The 18,591-nt window shown below is 47.8% G+C and overlaps 1 protein-coding gene and 1 pseudogene across 4 annotated transcripts in view; one reads left to right on the forward strand and one right to left on the reverse strand.

Moving 5' to 3' along the window:
• CSPP1 (centrosome and spindle pole associated protein 1) overlaps window positions 1–18,591 on the forward strand; it is a 1,841,309-nt gene that overhangs the window by 459,772 nt on the left and 1,362,946 nt on the right. The window lies entirely within an intron of this gene.
• LOC138498737 (N-acetylneuraminate lyase pseudogene) lies at window positions 12,967–13,777 on the reverse strand (annotated as a pseudogene).

The raw sequence follows: 18,591 nt of genomic DNA on the forward strand, positions 1-18,591 counted from the left end.
GTTGCATGTTTCATCCGGGAATTCCACGATTTGTAAGTCTTCAGAACCCAATGATCGTAGGCGAGGTACATGATGGAGCAGTCTTAATATGTTTGCTCTGTTCAAAATCAGTTTATCACCAGACTCCAACCTCTTCAACATCAATTTGATCATCAAGGTAAAGTCCGAGGGGCGAGCTATTACATGCCCTTTGCTGCTCTTATGTCTGTTCTCTCGCACTCCCAGATGATGATTCTCTGCTTTCCGTGAGTTAGATACAGCAGCGGTCGTCGAATCGACCCTAGGTGCAAAGCGTTCACCTTCGAAATTTGGGCCGTTCGTAGGGAGCGGTCTCATGCTCCCACGCTACGGATGCTTTGTTTCAAAAATAAGTCTTAGACGTTCCCTTTTTTCTTGTAAGGTAGAAAAAACAGGGCTCACCAAAGTCGAATCCCTATTGGCGTCTGCTACTTCAGTCGGAATTCTAGAACAGTTCCTGCCCTCTTTCGCGGATGCTGTGATCTTTAATTTATCTAAAGGCTCCTGCGGCCCAGCCATTTTAGGATTCAATTGGCCTGCTTCAGCATTCTTGGGAGAATTTGGTTTCTGTCTGTCTAGTAGGTAAAGTAACGACTTTTATGATGACTGAAGCATCGAGAGGTTAGTTCACTGGTGCCCCTTCTTCCTCAACAAAATCCTGGTAAACTGATAATTCCAGCAGCTCATCTTGATTTGCCTTTGTGGCTTCACTTAGTCGACCACTAGCTGCATTCAAATTGTTGTAGATTCTGCTGGAACATTTAGGCTCTCCTTAGTAGTTTCACTTAATTTCAATCGTGTGGTAATCGCTTTATCCACAAATTGTAACATGTTCATATTGCGAAGAAATTTCCGGCCACCTCTTTGATGGATCTTTTTTCGGCCCAGAATGTTTGTTTTTTAGTTTGCGGTGCATTACATTTTTTGATTTCCACACTTTTTTGTTCTACATCCGGACCTCCAAAGTTTGGAAACGGACTTGCTGACTTTGCGATGACCCCAGCTACGACTTTGGGTCCAGAGGTTTGGTCTACAGCTGGTAATTGAGGAGTTGAGTCAGACGCACTTTGGCTGTCCAACAGGGCCAGATTAGCTGAACTTCTGGCTTGTAAAAATATCGTATGAAAAGAGGTGTCCAGTATATTGTCCTGACCCGCACCTTCACAGCATATGACACTAGTATTTGTAACACTCTCGATATCAGTTGCCACCTGGAGAGTGGGACCCTTAAATTCGGAGTCGGAGGGGCCGCTGTCTCTTGCCATAGGGCTTTTAAGGGCCGTGCTGATTTGGGCAATATTGTTTTCAAGGTGCCCAGGCTGTCTTTGTGAGGATACGGTCTCTGTTGCCGTGACACTATTAAGTGGATGCGGAAATGCGGACAGTTGCTCTTTCATTGGCATATGAGACCCGGTGCAAACTCCAAGTGGCTCTCCGCTTCTTGATTCAGAGTGGAATTTACGAAACGGAGACAGAGCTTCCTTTGCAACCTCTGCGAACAGCTTTTTGTCAATCATATCATTGCGTTTGCCATCGTTAACTGATGCAAGTCCTGCCAATAAATTCTGATTTACATCTTCTTGGTTGGTTCTATGACCGCTGTGCATTGCCTCTAGATGCAAGAGTTTTGAATTCATTAGGGCCAATAACGTCATAACGTCTTTCACATTTTCACTTATTGTTTCATGAAGTTTAGTTAACTGTACCAGGGAGGTTGCCATTGCAGAGGTCACAGCTATTAATAAGTCATTTGAGGGCACGAGTACACAAGGGTCCAGCGGGCCACCTCTTACTTCCCTTGTTGCATCACGTGCAGCATGACTAATGGCAGACCGTTCTCTTCTAACTTTCGGAAAATCTCGTTCTACAAACGAGGAGTCCCTGGACGTTGAGTCATCCAGAGAATCATCAATGTTTGCGTTTTGCAACAATTGAGTTGGTTGGCACGAATTTGAATAGTGGGTTGCCTTATTATAGGATGACTGTCTTTTCTGAGAGTCAACCACCTTTCCACATGATGACTGGGAGGACTCATCAGAGGACACAGCCTCCAAGGTCCTTGGTCTTTTATAATACTTTTCAGACCCCCAAACGTCCCAATTGACGTTAGTCACATTATTGCACTGCCTTTTCTGTGGGATTTTTGGCATCACTTTGAGTACAGGAGTACACGCGGACGTATGTTTGCAAGCACGTGTTTTGTTTAATTCAATTAAGTTTTGTAGTACCATTGAAACCACCTCTAAGGAGTTTCTTCGGCCTGTGTAGGGAGCAATAAACGTTTCTTCCTCCAACCCACATTCACCTTGCAGACTTGCTGCCTCACTAAGCATTATTATGTCAAAGTTTGGGGCTGTCGGAATTGCGGCTATATAGGCTCCTTCCGGTGAAATCACTGTATGTCCATCATTGTGCGTTTGTAGTTTAGACAATTTAGACAGTTTAGACAGGTTTATGATATCACTTGTGTTTGGACTCCGAGCTGGAGAGGCCTTCGCTCTTAACTCGCTCTCCTCCGCACCCGCTCTGACCGTGGCAGCCGGGTCCACCTTGACTCCTGAGCTCACGGCTGCTGAGGAACCCACGGGCGCGGGCAAACTTTTCAGTCGGGTAACCTGGCGTGCCTCCGCCAAGTCCAGCTGCTGTTGCAGCATGGAGGTTTCCTCGTCGGGACTCACAGCGACCACGTCACCGCCCCGCCCATCAGTCATTGGCAGAGTCCGCGAGCGCCAGAGCCTCCAGGGACGGAAGACCGCGATACCGCACCACACCCCCCGGACCTCTGCAACCCCAGCAAGCCAGCGTCCGCCAGGCGGCCCATACCAGCCACAACGGTACGAATGGGCTCACAAGCTATAGTTTCTCCACTTTCACCATGTTCCGTGTTCGTTGATGTTTGGGGTGAATGGGGTGTTATAGCAGACGTTACGCTTGCATGTGACTTCACTTGTGGGGTTAAGTCTATCAGCAATGGGGAGGCAGTTGTTGAAATAGCTTCAAAGACGTCTTCTGCCCCAGGAGTATCTGGTACCTCAGTTATGTTGGTTATGGAATCACAAGAAAAGTACTGGCTCACCTGTTGTTGACGTGCCCACTTAACTGGATGCTCCTCTTGTAAGGCCATACATTTTAGTTGCGCTCTAGTCCTTGAAGATGGAATAGCGGACTCCATCCTTCTGTGGGTCCTAGGGGAGGGGGGGGACACCCCACGCCACTTGCCAAACAGATGCTCCTCGCCCTTGCTCCTGAGGGCTTACACCGCAAGGGCGTGGGAGGCGGCCTTATGTGGGCTGACCCACTGATGGAATTAAAGGCACATGCACCTCCAGGTGCCACAGACTGGATACTGGGAAACACAAAGAATAGAGTAGTCCGGAGGGAAGGAGTTCAGTCCTCACTCACTCGCCACAGCCAAACAGATGCTCCTCACCCTTGCTCCTGAGGGCTTACCTTCTCTGCTTTCGCTCTCTCTCCTCTTTCGGTCAGCACGTCTGTGTGGCTGGTGGTGGTCTGCATGTCGGCCTGGCTTGCCTTGCTGGTGCAAAGCTGTTAGTTTGCCTCGTGTCACGCTTCGGCGTCCCTCCAGCCTGCGGGAATGCGTCTGTTAGGCAGAAACCTGTGCAGTTCCCTTAGGGACCACTGCAAAAGATTTAAGACTACAGGTGTTTGGCAGTAAACCCACTTGGTAGCAGTCTGTGCCACACAGATTCACTTGGTAGCTGTGGCTGAGCAGTCAGACTTCTCTCAAGAAGAGTTAGGCAGTATGCAGAGTATACACAATAGGTACAGAGACACAGTAGCGCAAACAAACACTGACCAGAGCTTTGGTGTAAAAGTATATAATTATTTATTTAAAAACACACTTGTAATTTACACTAGCAAAAACGAGGTAAGTAATTTCAGCACACAGTCACTATCATATATATACAACCCTATTCACTTATTAGACGAGTCTTAATGAGAAACACCACTTATTTTCAGACAGAGGTGAGCGCTTAACATAAGATGACACTCTAATTAGTTGTAAAGAAAGGGAGGGAAAAAGGCAGAGTTAAGGAAGCACACAAGTTTCAATACTTTTACAAAGAACCACAGTAAGGCAGGATAGGCAGAGTTCTACTGGAGAGCAAGGAAGTCAATTGCAAGGCCCACTCTTGGAGAGAGCAAGCAGAAGGGGTCCAGGTTCACACAGTGGGGTTATGCCCAAAGAGTCTTGTAGATGGTTCGCACAAAAAGGATGAAATTAAAGTCAGGCAAAGTTAGCTAGGTTGCCCCAGGCCAGCCCAGGTTAGAAAGTCGAGGCTTTACTGTCACCCCGAACGATCTGTCGCAAAGGGAAGCCAGGCGGGACACAGTACCTTAAGTGTGAAGGAAGCTCCAGCGGGGGCAGTTGTTCCTGGCAGCAGGTGCAAGTCGGTGTTGCGTCCAGAGGAAGAAGAGGTCTTGCCGTGGAGGAAAGATGAAGGTCGTTGCACTGCCGGGGAAGAAACCAGCCACAGAGTTCTCCGGTTAAAAGGCACTACCCTTCTCTTCGTGGTAGTGGTAAACCGTGGTATTCCGGTTGCCGGGGTGCTTGGCACGGGCAAGGCGGCCACGAGATGCTCCAGGAAGGTGAAAAGAAGGCAAAACTGATTATCCCCACCAGTCAAAGGAAGAAGACTCTCCGGACTGGAGATCTCCTCTGTCGTCGGGAAAAGTGGTGAGACGGTTCAGCAGGGCTCCACCGGTGGTGTCGTCATTGCAGGTCGGCTCAGCTTCTCCCTCCTCGGATTCTTGGGTCCTGTGGCGACTTCTGAAGTTCCAGTCCTCAAAGCCCTGCTTTTATGCAGCACACCCCCATTCACTCAGCCTAGCTGTCAATCAAACATGCTAAGTGGTGAGCCGGCCGGCTCACCACTTGGGCCAATCAGGACGGAGTGCGACTTGAGTTACCAAGGTAACTCAGTCCAGGGTGCCTAAACCCCCTCCCACCCCCCTGTGGTACCCAGACAGAGTGGCACCACTTTTGGAGGCTTCTGTGGAGAAGCCTGCCAAAAAGTGGAACAAAGGGCTCGACTTGGGTTGGAGTCACAGAAGAGAACACAAACGCCATTTTAGAATAGAGTTCTGGCAAAAAATACCAACCGGTGAATTAATATTAAATAAATAAACCGGCGGTATGTTCGAGGCTATAAGAATTCAATAATTAAAGTTGGTAGCCTCGAACAATGGGAAAATCCCATAGAGATACATTTGCGGTCGAATATAAAAAGTAGTATCCACTGCCACCAGCCAAAACTCGATCAGGGGGGACGGAGACGTGCCCCCTCAAACAGACCCCGGGGCAATCGAATTGTCCCGACCAGTACATCCACAATATGATGGTTTGTACTGGTTTCTGTTCATAATTTGGGACTAGCAAAGCCAATGGTGACTTTACATGCCCTGGGAGACAGTAGTCAGTCCCAGGGTATGGAGTCTATGTTGGGGGGGGTCGCTACGACACCCCTGGGTTACGGCACGGAGGGTGCTGTGTAACCCACATCCAAAAAACACGAGACCCTATGGAGTAAAAGACCCCATAGCCCATAAAACACATGGAAAGTTAAAGGAACACCTCAAATCATGTCTAAGAGTGGGAGCAAAAGAATCTCACTCTTAGCAGGAGAGAAAAAAATAAACCCCAAAAATCCAGCAAAGCTGCTGGGGGACTCACTAGGTTCGGGAAATTAGCCTTACAGAGAATTCTCCCTAACAGTCTCCGATCCAGACGCTGCCTTCCCCATTCTCCGTGTCTCTTCTGTCTCGCTTGCTGCCTTCTGGATTCTCAGCCCGTGCTGCGAAGTCTTCTCCACGGTTCTCCCTCATCTTCACGTTTGCCTGTCCAGCTGACAGCTTGGCTTCCCGGGCAGTGGCTAATTTGTTGGATATCACTGCGTTGCTCAGCTGTTCCATCTTTGGTCTGGGACGTCAAGAGACCAGCACAAGTATCCCTCTGAATTGTCCTTCTAGAAAGGAAGACTGGATTTCTTGCGGCTCCGTAACTGATGGTTTGGTCATAGTGGGAGAACCACCCTTTTTGGCTGTTATTTTCACCCCTATTTGGGCCAACTGCGAGACCCACTGGTCAAACTGCACTATGCGACTCCATATATCTATCTGAGCTCCTAGGTTGGGGATCACTGCCGCCATGACCCACAGCTCCTATCCTCTTCCATCCCTGGGGAAGCAGTTCTGATTTTATGCACACCCTTTACTCCCACTGTCTAGGTGGGCCAAGATGTTTTTTCCTTCGAGGAGGACAGGAACCTTGTAGGTCCTGTTTCCTGTGTTTAAGGAAGTAGCAGTAGATTTATTTTTCTTCCCCTTAATTTGAGGCTTCCCAGATTTTTCTTTCCCTAGAGTTATTTCCACACACTGGGCATATATGATGTTCGAATAGGAAAACACATCATTTGTTTCCTCCAGTTTTCCCTCCTTACATTGGCCATCCTGGCTGGATTCTTTTGAAAAACATAACCCATTTAAAGGACACTACTTTACTGGGTGACCGGCCTCTCAGCAGGAGAAACAGAATTTGTTTTGGGTAGGTGAGATGGGTAGAGAGGTTTATATGCCCTCCTCTACATTTCCTTTTATGAGTGTGATTACACTGCTCTCTCACTATGTCTTTATAGATGTCTCTAATTCCTGGGAATTAATTCCTGGGAATTATGAGCTGTTAATGGAACAGACGGTTCACCTTTTTTTGTTTCATCAAATCTTTAGAATTACTCAGGGGTTATTAACAAGACAGATGATTCTTTTAGTGTATTTATTTTTTACATTAATGGAATTAATGTCCCGGCTAAGGGACAAGATACCCTGGCTTTGGGGAATCTACAGTATTCCGTCTCTAAGGGCTGAAAAAAACCTCCCAAGAAGGTGGAGAATCAGGACGGTTCTTATCTTCCCTGGTACGGGTTCCATCTAGGATTCAAGTGATTTGGAGGGTTGACTGATATACCGTCACCGGTTGCCTAGGTGTCTTACTCTTCTTCAGGTCTAAACTAACTTCTTCTGAGCTGCAGATGTTGTAAGACTATCCCTTTGCTCCATGTATTTTGTCTGTTATAGAGTTACTTGATTTCCTACATATTCCAAATACTCAGTTTCCAATGGATTGTGTCCTCCCACCGATTCCTCATCTTTGATACATCCAAGTCTGCTTGCAGCTTGCTTCGGAATTTCTTATTTCATAGGGTTGAGCGTCATGCAGCGTTGAGTCTTGGTCAACAACTGCCTATGTAGCGTCCCTCGTGACATCGACGCTGGTATATGAAGCATGCGCGCTGATTGCTACCTACACTTCATTTTTTTCCACATTGCTGCGTGCTTCGGAGGTATTTAGATTGCATTGGTTTCTACAATCAAGTGAATTCGATATTCTTCGATCATGTCCTCAACATCAAAGACTAGTTTCAAACGGTGTGCGGACTGTAGGCAAAAGAAATTCCATAACACACCCTCACCGCATCTGTTTGTGGTGTTTGGGGACAGGCCACAAGGTGGATGACTGTGGCTCATGTCAATCTGTCAGTTAAGGCCTTGTGGGAAAGGAAGGGAAACTTGGTGCAGGTAAGCCCTCTTCCAAATCCCATCCATTACTCCATCCAAAAGAAAGTAGTCTTCCGAATCGAGGGATGTTCCTCCACTCAGAGAAGATCGAGGTCCGGTTTGTGGCGCTCGTCGTCCTCTTCTCACAAGAAGAGTAAGAAATGGCGTCACAGGTCCTGGTCTTCGTCGTCTTCATCTCCTGAAGTTTTGTTACCAAAGAAAACCCTGACTCGGAAAGCTTCCGCTTAAAAATGCTTGTTTTTCCTCCTTATGTCCCTCTCAATGAGTCGGGGAAACAAAGCCACCCCTCGGCATCGGACAAGACCAGCAGGGAGTCTCGTGTGTCTCCTCGCGCGCCTCAGAGCCCGGGAAGAGAGGCTCCTCGACGCAAGTCAAAGGTGTCTTCTTCGCCACATAAGACTTAGCCTGTGCCTACCCCCTCAAGGCCTTCATCTCTGGTATTGAAGCCTTCATCGAGGGTATCGAAGCTATCGAGTTCATCACCCAAGCCTTCAAGGCATGTTATCCACTTGAAGCCATCGAAGCATGTTAAACCATCGGCTCACTCACCGACCGCTTCGAGGAAGTCCTCAAAGCTCTCGATGCCTTCGACATCAGAGCATTCAGTGCCTCTGAAGACTGTAAAACCAATTGTTGAACCGACCAAGTCGTTAAAAACCCTACCTCAATCTGATTTCTTGCGGCAAATAGGGTCCATATTCGAGGAAAATGAAGAGGAGGATCAAGTCCCTTTTGGTTTAAGAGTTTCGAACACCAAATGTTCCAGAAGAACTTATTTCGCCAGAGTCCAAGATGCAGAGCCCTTAAAGAAACCCGCATCTGGGGAACGTCTTCAGAGACTGATTCTGGTAACCCAGTGGTGGCTGGATATGCTAATATGCTATAGGTCTGTGATTTGTAAAGTGTCTGAATATCTGGGGTGGTCTAAACCCGCAACTACTATAGAGACTGATGACTTCACTGATGGTTAAGGAGGCTCTGCTACCTTTCCCAGCTGCCTTAAGGTTAAGGGGTATGGAAAATTGGCTAAAGCCTGGTTCTGTTCCCCCTGTAAACAAACTCTTTCCGTGCACCCTTTTCTGAACCGGCATCCCACACTAGAGTCTGGTTGTTCAAGCAGCAACAGTTTCATCTACATCCAGAGCTTATCCTTCTACTCCTGCAGACAGAATAGATGGAAAAGTTGATTCTTTGGGAAAGCGAGTGTTCAGTGCAGGGAGCATGGCACTAAAATCGTCAAATGCTACAAGCGCCTTCGCTAAATACACGCAGCCTTTTCGGTGTAGCTGCCCTTGTAGCAGAACATATTCTGGCGGGAGAGGTAAGGGAAGGCTTTTTAAACCTAGTGCAAGATGGAAAAGATGCTATGAGATGGTCTTCATAGTCCAGCCTGTATACAGTGGATTCAGAAGGTAGGTTCATGGCTTCCAGTACTGTGATTAGATGCATGTCATGGCTCAAAATCGTTTTTTTTTCTTCTGCGTATGTCCAGACACGTGTACTTGACATTCCTTTTTTATGGAACCTTTCTGTTTGTAGAAAAGGCTGACAATAGTCTGGAGAAACTGCATACTGCTAGAGCTGCAGCTAAATTCCTAGGGTGGAAATTGGACAACTTCAACCTTCAGGTCAAGGATGGAAAGGACGTCTTTTTTGTTTCTATTCCTCAATCTCTAGAGGAAGAGGGCAGTTCTTGCAAAAGGGTCAGAGGTGAGCACTTCATGGAGGAAGAGGTGGTAGAACTCCCCATGCAACACCCACAAAGTTATCCTCGGCTGCAGGTGGAGCAGCAAAATGATACAAGTCTGTGGTGGGAGGCAGACTGTGATATCATCTCCGGAGTTGGCAAAGCGTAACTTTGAGCGCATGGGTGCTACAAACCGTAGCAGACGGTTAATGTCTCCCATTCCTGAAGAAACCTCCAGATTGCCCCCCAAAAGCCAGATCTTTTCTGGTTCCAGATCCGCTCACCAACAGGAGATTATCATCCTGTTGGAGAAAGGTGCAATAGAGGTGGTACCTGCAGCAAGGAGAAACCAGGGTTGGTATTCTCCCTACTCCCTAATTCCCAAGAAGGTGTGAGGAGTGCGACCCATCTTGGACTTGCGATGGAAGGACAAGTTCAAGGTGGTAACTCTTTCGCAGATCCTTCGACTCAAGGATTGGTTGGTGTCATTGGACCTTCAGGATGCTTACTTTCATGTGCCCATACATCAGAAGCACAGAGTACCCGAGGTTCACAGTAAGGGGTTTTCATTATCAATTTCGGGTTCTGCCATTCGTGCTCACCTCATCCCGAAGGTCTTCACAAAGCTTATGGCAGTGGTGGCAGCAAGTCTAAGGTGGAATTGGATTCACATCTACCCCTACCTGGATGACTGGTTGATCAGAGCTTGTTCTCCGGAACTGCCCAGTCATCTGTCGCACCTGCCACTTCCTCCACGAGCTGGGCGTCTCCCTTAACTCCAAGAAGTCCCACTTGACACCTCAAAAATGTATGGAGCGGTCCTGGGCTCTGCTCCGGGAAAAGCTCTGCCACTAGAGTTAAGGGCTCAACATCTTTTGCAGATTTTGCAAAGGTTTGAGTGCCCGACCTACGACTTCCTAAGGTTACTCCGCTTATGGCATCCTGCATTTTTCTGGTGCCAGAAGCCTGAGAATGAGATCTCTTCAGTGGGGCTCTCAGATCCCAGGTGTCTCAATTCTCCAGCAGAATAACAGAACTTCATCCGGTCCTGACAAAGGTACCCCAGGATCTTCTAGGGTGGGGCCAGTCGAGAGAATGTGTTGAGGAGAACCCTTTTGGCAACCATGGCCAGAGTTGGCAGTTGTAACAGAGGCCTCCTCTTAGGATGGGGAGCACACATGAGAGATCTTTCAGTAAGCGGACACTGGTCTCAGTCGGAGTTCAGACTCCATATCAACCTATTGAAACTGAGGGCAATGAGACTAGTGCTGATGGCCTTTCTACCCTCAATTCGGGGAAGAGTGTCCTGATAATGACGGACAACACAGTGGCCATGCATTACCTCAACAAGAGCGGGTGTAGGGTCCCTGCCCCTGTTCAGAGATGCAATGCAGCTCTGGTTCTGGGCACTGAGAGAAGAAATTGAATCTAGCCAGAAAAGAAAACACAGTGGAGGATGCTCTGAGCAGGCAGAGCACGATCTCCCACAAGTGGTAGCTAGCCCAGGAAGTCCTTCTGGAGATCTTTGCCCTTTGGGGAACCCCCTCAAGTGGATCTGTGCAGTACCAATGTCAACCGGAAGTGTGAGCTGTTCTGCTCTAGGGAATTTACCCAAAGAGGAGCTCTAGGGAATGCCCTTGTGATGGACTGGAAGTTTCCACTTCTGTACGCATTTCACCAGTCCCCGTCATTCCTCATGTCATCAGGAGGGTGAGGAAGTTTGGGAAAACCACGATCCTCATTGCTCCGGATTGAGCCAGGAGAACGTGGTACCCGGACCTTATGGAAATGGCCATCCAAATAGTCTTCTGCAGAAAGAGAGGACCTACTCTTGCAAGAGGGAGTTTTCATTCTTCACCCAGAGATCAGGACTCTCAATCTTCATGCCTGGTGTCTGGAAGCGTGAGATATAAGGATTACACGAACAGCAAGTGTTTGTCAAGATGACCAGATCTTCATTGGTTACGCTCGTCAAAGATTAGGCTTGGTGATCACAAAACAAACCATCTCTAAATGGATTGTCATGTGCATAACAGAATGCTACTCATTGGCAGACAAAAATGTGCCCGAAGGTTTGAGGGTGCTTTCCACTAGAGGGGTGCCTTCTTCCTCAGCTCTGAAAGAGGTGTGCCAGCGCAGGACATTTGAAGCGCGCCAACCTGGTCGTCCCTTCAGACTTTAAGTACACTTTACTGTGTAGATTATTTATCAGGAGAGGAAACCAAATTTAAAGCGGTCTTCCATAATATGAACAAATAAGTACATTCTTGGCACCCACCACCTAAGACAAAATGCTTTGGGAAGCTATCGAAGATGAGGAATGCGTGGGAGAACCCAATTAATTCAAAGAACAAGTTACTTACCCGTGGTTATTTATTGGTCATTTCTATAGCGCCTACACACTTAAAAAAGCATTCCAACGCAGGGAGGGATTAAGTTAGCAATATAGAAATTGACATTCTTATTAGGCATTAGAGCATTCAGAATGGGCAAGTGTTAAGTGTTTGGAGGTACAACAAACAACAAAACAAACTGGATACAACATATGACATAAATTATTATACGTGCCTGGCGGTAGTTTCAACAATGCAAGAGCTATACATAAAAAAAAGAGGGGCAGGGTAGGGTAAGATGAACAAGAAAAATAGTTCATCAAACGTGCCTGACAGTGTCTGATAGAGATAAGTGCATGAGATGTGAAGAAGAGGCAGAGGGAGGGCAGGGGTGGCAGGGAGATGAAGACTAGACATAATGAGGGTCCAGATGTAAAGTGGAAGTAGAACAAAAGAGTGTGAAGCTGCGCTTTAACGTCCAGGAGGCATAGTAGAAAGGGAGGGCCCAACTGCATAGCAAAAAGGAGGGGGGTGCCAGGAATGTATGAAAAAAGGATCCACGAGTGCAGTGCATAAACAGGGTGCAAGATGTAATTAGCACACCCTCAAAAAAGAATTGGACAGAGCACAATGCAAAATGAATGCAGTGATGTAGAAAAGGCACACCCACAGAAAACAAATTCTATTTTTATTTTAGGAACACGGTTGTAGTGAGCAGGGCAGAGTAGGAAGGCAAGGTAGAGTCAGAGTGCAAAAGTCACCAGTTAAAGGTACATGTGTAAGAGGAGGCATTAGAAAGTTCAGGCAGTACTCATGTAATCCACCAGGCTACGAGGAGGACCAGAAGCCAAGCTCATACAGGAGCAGGGAGTACCAATCGGTCGCTGCATCTTTGAGGGAGCAGAAGGTTGGGGCCCCCCGGGCTGCTCGTGCCCAGTCAGGGGCCTATGTTGGTGGACCTTGTTTTTTTGTATTTATTTTTTTCGATCATCAATTATTTTATTAGACTAAAAAAGGGAAGGTAATTTCAGGCATGGGTCATAATTAACAAGGATCCTTGCAGGAGATGAGATGGGAGAGATAGGAGATGGCACCACACTGCAATCTGCGCACCATTGTACAGGAAGCCCCCCTCTCCATCACTTTAAGGCACCGGTACAATCTGGAGGCTGGTACTAAGCAGAGTCAGGATGTCAATTCTTAAAGTCTCAAACATGTGCTGTCTTCACAGACAGTGGTTGCACAAAGAGGCCCAGATCCTTCATTTTATCCACTGCAGCAGCAAGATCAATGATTTTGTTAATCTGCAGGGGGAGCCGTACAGGACCCAAGTCAGTTTTGGAGACAAACATGATTCATTTGACATCTGCCAATCCTACTCCTTGATGGAATGAATAGCTCGAACTCCTGGATCAGAAACTGTTTCTTCTGTGCACAAACTAGATTGCGTTTCTGCAAGTTGGACAACCTTTCATTGGCAGCTCTCCCCATGTAGTTAGGTGCTTCCGACAGCTCCATTTGCTCCCATTGTCATCACATTGAGAAGTTGCTCATCTACTCCATAAAAGAAGGAAAGCTTGTGGCCATGACGATGTATGCACTGTCCAAAGTCCAGGAGGTCAAGGCCGCTGAATTTCATACCTTGGAATTTTGTAAGGCATTTGGTTACACTGCATTTCTCCATTTCATCCAACACGTCTTCAACACGAAAGAGCACTCCGGTAAGGCTTTGAATGTGGTAGTAGTAAAAAGGAATGTTGGGGGATGCCAATGCCACTTCACTCATGTAATAAACGAGGGCACCTACATTGGGAGGTTTCAGGAAAGGACCTATATGCATCAGCTTGGATGCTTGCTGCATGCAGAGCCATTTCCTGAGCTTCTTTCAATGATGAGCCCACATGAACTGTCACCTGATCCATCTTGCGCTTTCCTTGTCTCACCCACTCCTCCGAAGCAGTTTCCTCTTCTGGACAGTCAGGGAGACGCCTTCTCCCATCGTGCCATTCACAAAATTCTTTACACCTTGAGCATGAATTAGGTCATCTTCATAGCTGCCAATCACAGAGAGGTTGATTTCACTGTCCTGGGTCATTGGAGTGAAGGTGACAGCCACCACTCCAAGGTTCTGTGATGGGTCCATTCCGTCTACACAAATGGATGGGGATATCTGGCACAGCAGTGGAATGGATCAGCAGTGCTCTCAGAGATTGGAGACAAGAAGTTCACAATGTTCTTCAAAGCTCAGCATCAAAAAGATGACGTGAAGTACTGTCAGGGACGTTCCTCCTCTTTACTGCTGCATGTGCAAGCGTTGCAGTGCCAGCTTCAGGGCTTCCCAGAGTCATCTGCCTCAGTCGGAGCTCTCCTGCTCTTCTTCCCGGGACTTGGGTTGGTGGGCCTCGGTGTTGGGGGGGGGGGGGGTGGAGGGGGCGGCTATTCACCTGCCGGTTCCCCATTGGCCCAGAAAAAGTGGAGCGGGACCAATCAGTGGAGGTCAGGCCAGGCAGCAGGTCACTCTGGTGCTCCGGGGAAGCGGGCGGCCATCTTGCAACGTGCTGGCCAGAAAGCACCATGTGGGCAGCAATGGCGAAATAAATGTAGAAAGGGCCTCAAACCCTGGAGGAAGAAGGGTTTTGAATGAAAAAGGACAAGTCTATGATCAGAAGCTGTGAGTTTCCTTTCGCCGTGAGAAGAGTAGATGGAGAGAATGGGCCGTGTGAGGGCCAGAAAGGGGCCTTCACACGACTCATGGCTTCTCGACTGATCTTGCCCTTGGAGTTCTTATCCAGGGAAGAGGGTTTGATCAGCCCCTGTTTTCAGTATAGTAATTGTGGGATTAGGGTTCATGAAATCCTGTTTAATGTTTGTGGGATTCCCCAGTTTGTGTCAGCTGAATCCAACCCCTGACACCATATCTGAGGAACCAGGAATGAGACCCAGACACATAGGCCTTTTGTTGGTATAAACATTTATGAAAATAATAAAGGGGTTTGGGAAATGACTCACTGTAGCTAATCTAGGAGGTATATCCCTACCTCAAGCAAAAACTAAGGTCTGTCCTGTGCCAAGATGTCGAAATCAAAAATGTTGTGTCCGAAAACCTATCCTAGCCCTCTCATTCTAAAAGTAACTATAATGTGCTAAGGGTAATATCTTTGGCTGGGAAAGTTCACACATGCTCACCTTCAAAGGGTATAAATCCAACAAAAGTTTCCAATTGATAGTGTTCACGGTTCCAAAGACTGTGTCCCTTCCCCAGTTTTCTGTCCACCAAAACAAAAGTTCAAAAGAATAACCATGTTTTTTATAACCAAAGAGAATAACCCCCTACTCTTGGTGTTGCAACCCGCTGCAGGGGAAATGACTCCCTTTCCCCAGGTCTCTTCCACATTCAGTGTCATTCAAAATCCTAAGGGCATGAATATTCATTGGGATTCTCTTTTCAAAGTCCTGTAACTTGGGTGTGGGTCCCAGACACACACACCTGGTATCTGTCCCTGCCAGGTTCTTTTGTAAGGTAACTTTACACAATTTGGGTGCTGGTCCCAGACTTGCACTGTTTGGTTTCCGCTGGCCCCTGAGTCCTTCTGTGTGCCCCCCACCGGCCCCCTGAGTCCTTCTGTGTGCCCCCCACCGGCCCCCTGAGTCCTTCTGTGTGCCCCCCCACCGGCCCCCTGAGTCCTTCTGTGTGCCCCCCAGCAGCCCCATGAGTACTTCTGTGTGCCCCCTGAGTCCTTCTGTGTGCCCCCTGCCGGCCCCCTGAGTCCTTCTGTGTGCCCCCTGCCGGCCCCCTGAGTCCTTCTGTGTGCCCCCTGCCGGCCCCCTGAGTCCTTCTGCGTGCCCCACGCCGGCCCCCTGAGTCCTTCTGTGTGCCATCTTTCCCTCCCCTTCACCTTTCAATTATCTTGGCACTTACTCTTATCATTGTCCCTTGACCTTTGATAACCGCTTGTCTGTCTCCTCTTTTACTCCTTGTCCTCTCCTCCCAATCCCTCCCAGCACTACCTTGCTCAGTCGTTGACACTTTAAGATAGTCACTTGTTTTGTGCCTCTCCTCTCCCCTTCCCCACACCTCCCCTCTTGTCACTTTTGCACTACAACAATTGTCATCAGGCATAGTAATGCTAGTATTGTCTCCTTTTTTCCTTCCTCTTCTCTCCCTTATTGTTCCATGCACTTGTACTATCTGTTATGATATGATAGTTATTCTCACATTCTGATTTGTTTCAAGGACCTGTAAGAATGTAACTGTATTCTCCCATGTTCCCTCCCTCCTTGAAGCGCTTTGAAACACATTGTGTATAGGCGCTATACAAATCAATCGGGGTCCCAGAACCTTTTATTATGGCCTCTGCCTTCACCCCTTGATCCTCCGGTCTCCTGCACCACTCTGGCAACCCGTGTACCTGTTTCTGTCCCTCAGGAAGGTACCAGTGGTTCCTCAGCGGCTGCAGCTTCTCTGGAGGCTCAGGTTACGTTCGGGGCTTCTTTGAGGTCGGCAGTGGCGGCTTCCTTGACGTCTGCTTCTTCCTGGCGGTGCATCCACTCTGCTGGGGGCTTCGCTGGTGCTTGGGAGCCCTGGAGGTACCAGACTGCAGTAACGTGAGCGATCCTGGCTCTATGAACCTTGCTTGCCTACGCCTCGTCCTGTGCTTTCGGCTTCCCTCCAGCTGGCTCTTGCTTTTCTCGCCACTACTTGGTGTTGCCGGTTTCCTCCTCAGAGGATTGATTTCTTTATCCAACTCATTAGTCTGATGTTTAAACGCCCACGTTGAGAAAAGGAGTTTCTTTGGACCAATCACGTTTGCAGAAAAACGAGAGTGCTCATTCTGCTTCACTATAGTAATCTTTGTACTCCTGATAATCTTCGTCTTGTCAGTCCTTCAGAAGCTAGAATGTTCATTCTGTTTCTCCCTAGTGATCTTTGGACTCCTGATCATCATATTGTTCCCAGTATATGTCAGAGTTCAAATGTGAGATATTCTGCATTTTCTGACGCTTTAACCCTTTCCAGTATATTAGATTGACTAGCTTGGCTATAATACATAATAGTCTTATCACAAGGAGGGAGAGGAGGATGGAACGTTGGAGAGGGTTACTTGTGCGGGGGCATAGCACATTCTCTGCCGATGGTCATCCCTAATCCCATACGGGGGGTTCCTCCCCCATGTGATCCTCCTTCAGTGCACCACCCCCAGTGGGACTATTGGACTGTGGATGCACCACCCTGGCTCAATGGGAAACATCTCCCCTACCCCTAGGGGAGAAGGGACAACATCCTCAGATTCGTCACACTCCCTACTTTTTTTTTCCAAGGAGAAGGTGAATTTGAGAGTTGGGCCTTCCTTTCTCCCCCAGATGGTGGAAACTTTCCATCTCTCTCAAGATCCAGCTTCCTGTAATTTTTCCTCTGCTTCATCTTTCCACAGCAGAGGAGCGATTTCATCGGCAGGCCCCGGTGTAGGCACTCAACTTCTACGCTTATCTGACGAGAGATGCAATGAAGGATGATTACATTTTTGTTGGTAACACTGGTGCCCTTGCTGGTCGGGCTGTGACTAAACAATCCTGTCAAGGTGGATCATTCTCTGCAACTTCGAATGCTATGATCTGGCTGGACAGGATGTGCCTGAGGGTCTCTGGGCTCATTTCACCAGAGAACTGGGTGCCACCTTTGCTCTGTAGCACAAAGTACCTGCTCAGGAAATTTGCTTTGCAGCAAAGCGGGCTTCGTTGCATACGTTCGCTAAGCATTAGTGCTTGGAATCTGTCGGGTCAGGGCGGTCCTTCAGAGTTTTCTGCTTTAGATGGTGTCCATGCTATCCTCCCTCCTCCAGATCATTGTTCTTGTTGGATTCCATCATAGACTAGGAATCCGTTGGAGGAAAGAGTCCATTTGAAGAACAAATGTACTTAACCTATCGGTAAGGTTTTTTCGCTTTATTCTTCCCACTTATTTCTCATCGCCCTCCCTACTTGCCCCTGTTGCCTAGTACCAGTACGAACACTAGTAAAGTTCCATTCCGACCAGTATGGCGGAAAAAAACAATCTGAGGGTCCTAGATGCGTGAGGGATCATGGGTACAGGGGACGTCACACTAGGGATAGTATTACTGGCACGCCCTGTGTCGACGCTCATTTTTCGAGTTTCGAAAAACAAACTGTAATATTCCGCAGCTTCCACTAGATGTCGGCCTATGCACAGCATGTGATCTAAGCAGATACAAGCATCAGAAATACGATTACGGTGAGTAATGTATCCATATATATATATATATATGTCAGTCAAAATTGGTCTGTGGTGGGATTTGTGGGTTTGTGGTTTGGCGAATCGTCGTTCCTTATACAATTCCCAACTGTTTCACCAATCTGCACCCGATTTTGCATAGCTACCTGTTAGGAGCCTTCACACATTACTGGCTACATCACATTTGGACAATCCACTCTATTGCCCAGATTTCAGCAAAAGTTACAATTTGTTTGTGGCCTTCCAATGAAGCCGTAAACCATGTTTTCCTGGGAAGGGAAACCAAACCTTTCGCCGCATCAGGGGAAATTACTTTTCCAGAAGATTTTTGCGAGATGGTGCCTGCCGACAAAGCCGTAAACCATGTTCATCGGGAAGGGAACAAAAAATGTTTCGAATGGATTGTCCTCCCACGTATTCATCATCTTGTGATAATTCGTTATCTCCAGCTTCGCTGCTTCGGAAAAAAAAAATTCTCGTCAGAGGGCGCTGTGCTCGAGGTCGTGGCGTCGATTGTCCCTCGACGGACTCCGTACTCTGTCGACGTCACCAATGGCATAAATAGCTCGAGCCGCGCCCGTTGCTTCAGTTCCGTTTTTCCGATTGCTTCGCTATCGAGAACGGCGCGCTTCTATTCTCTGTGAAGAAAATGTCGTAATCTTCAACTCCTTCGACACCCAAGACGGGGTTCAAGAAGTGTGTAGATT

This window comes from Ambystoma mexicanum, chromosome 5q, assembly GCF_040938575.1.
Source record: "Ambystoma mexicanum isolate Mex_15411 chromosome 5q, UKY_AmexF1_1, whole genome shotgun sequence".
NCBI classification, from domain to species: Eukaryota; Metazoa; Chordata; class Amphibia; order Caudata; family Ambystomatidae; genus Ambystoma; species Ambystoma mexicanum.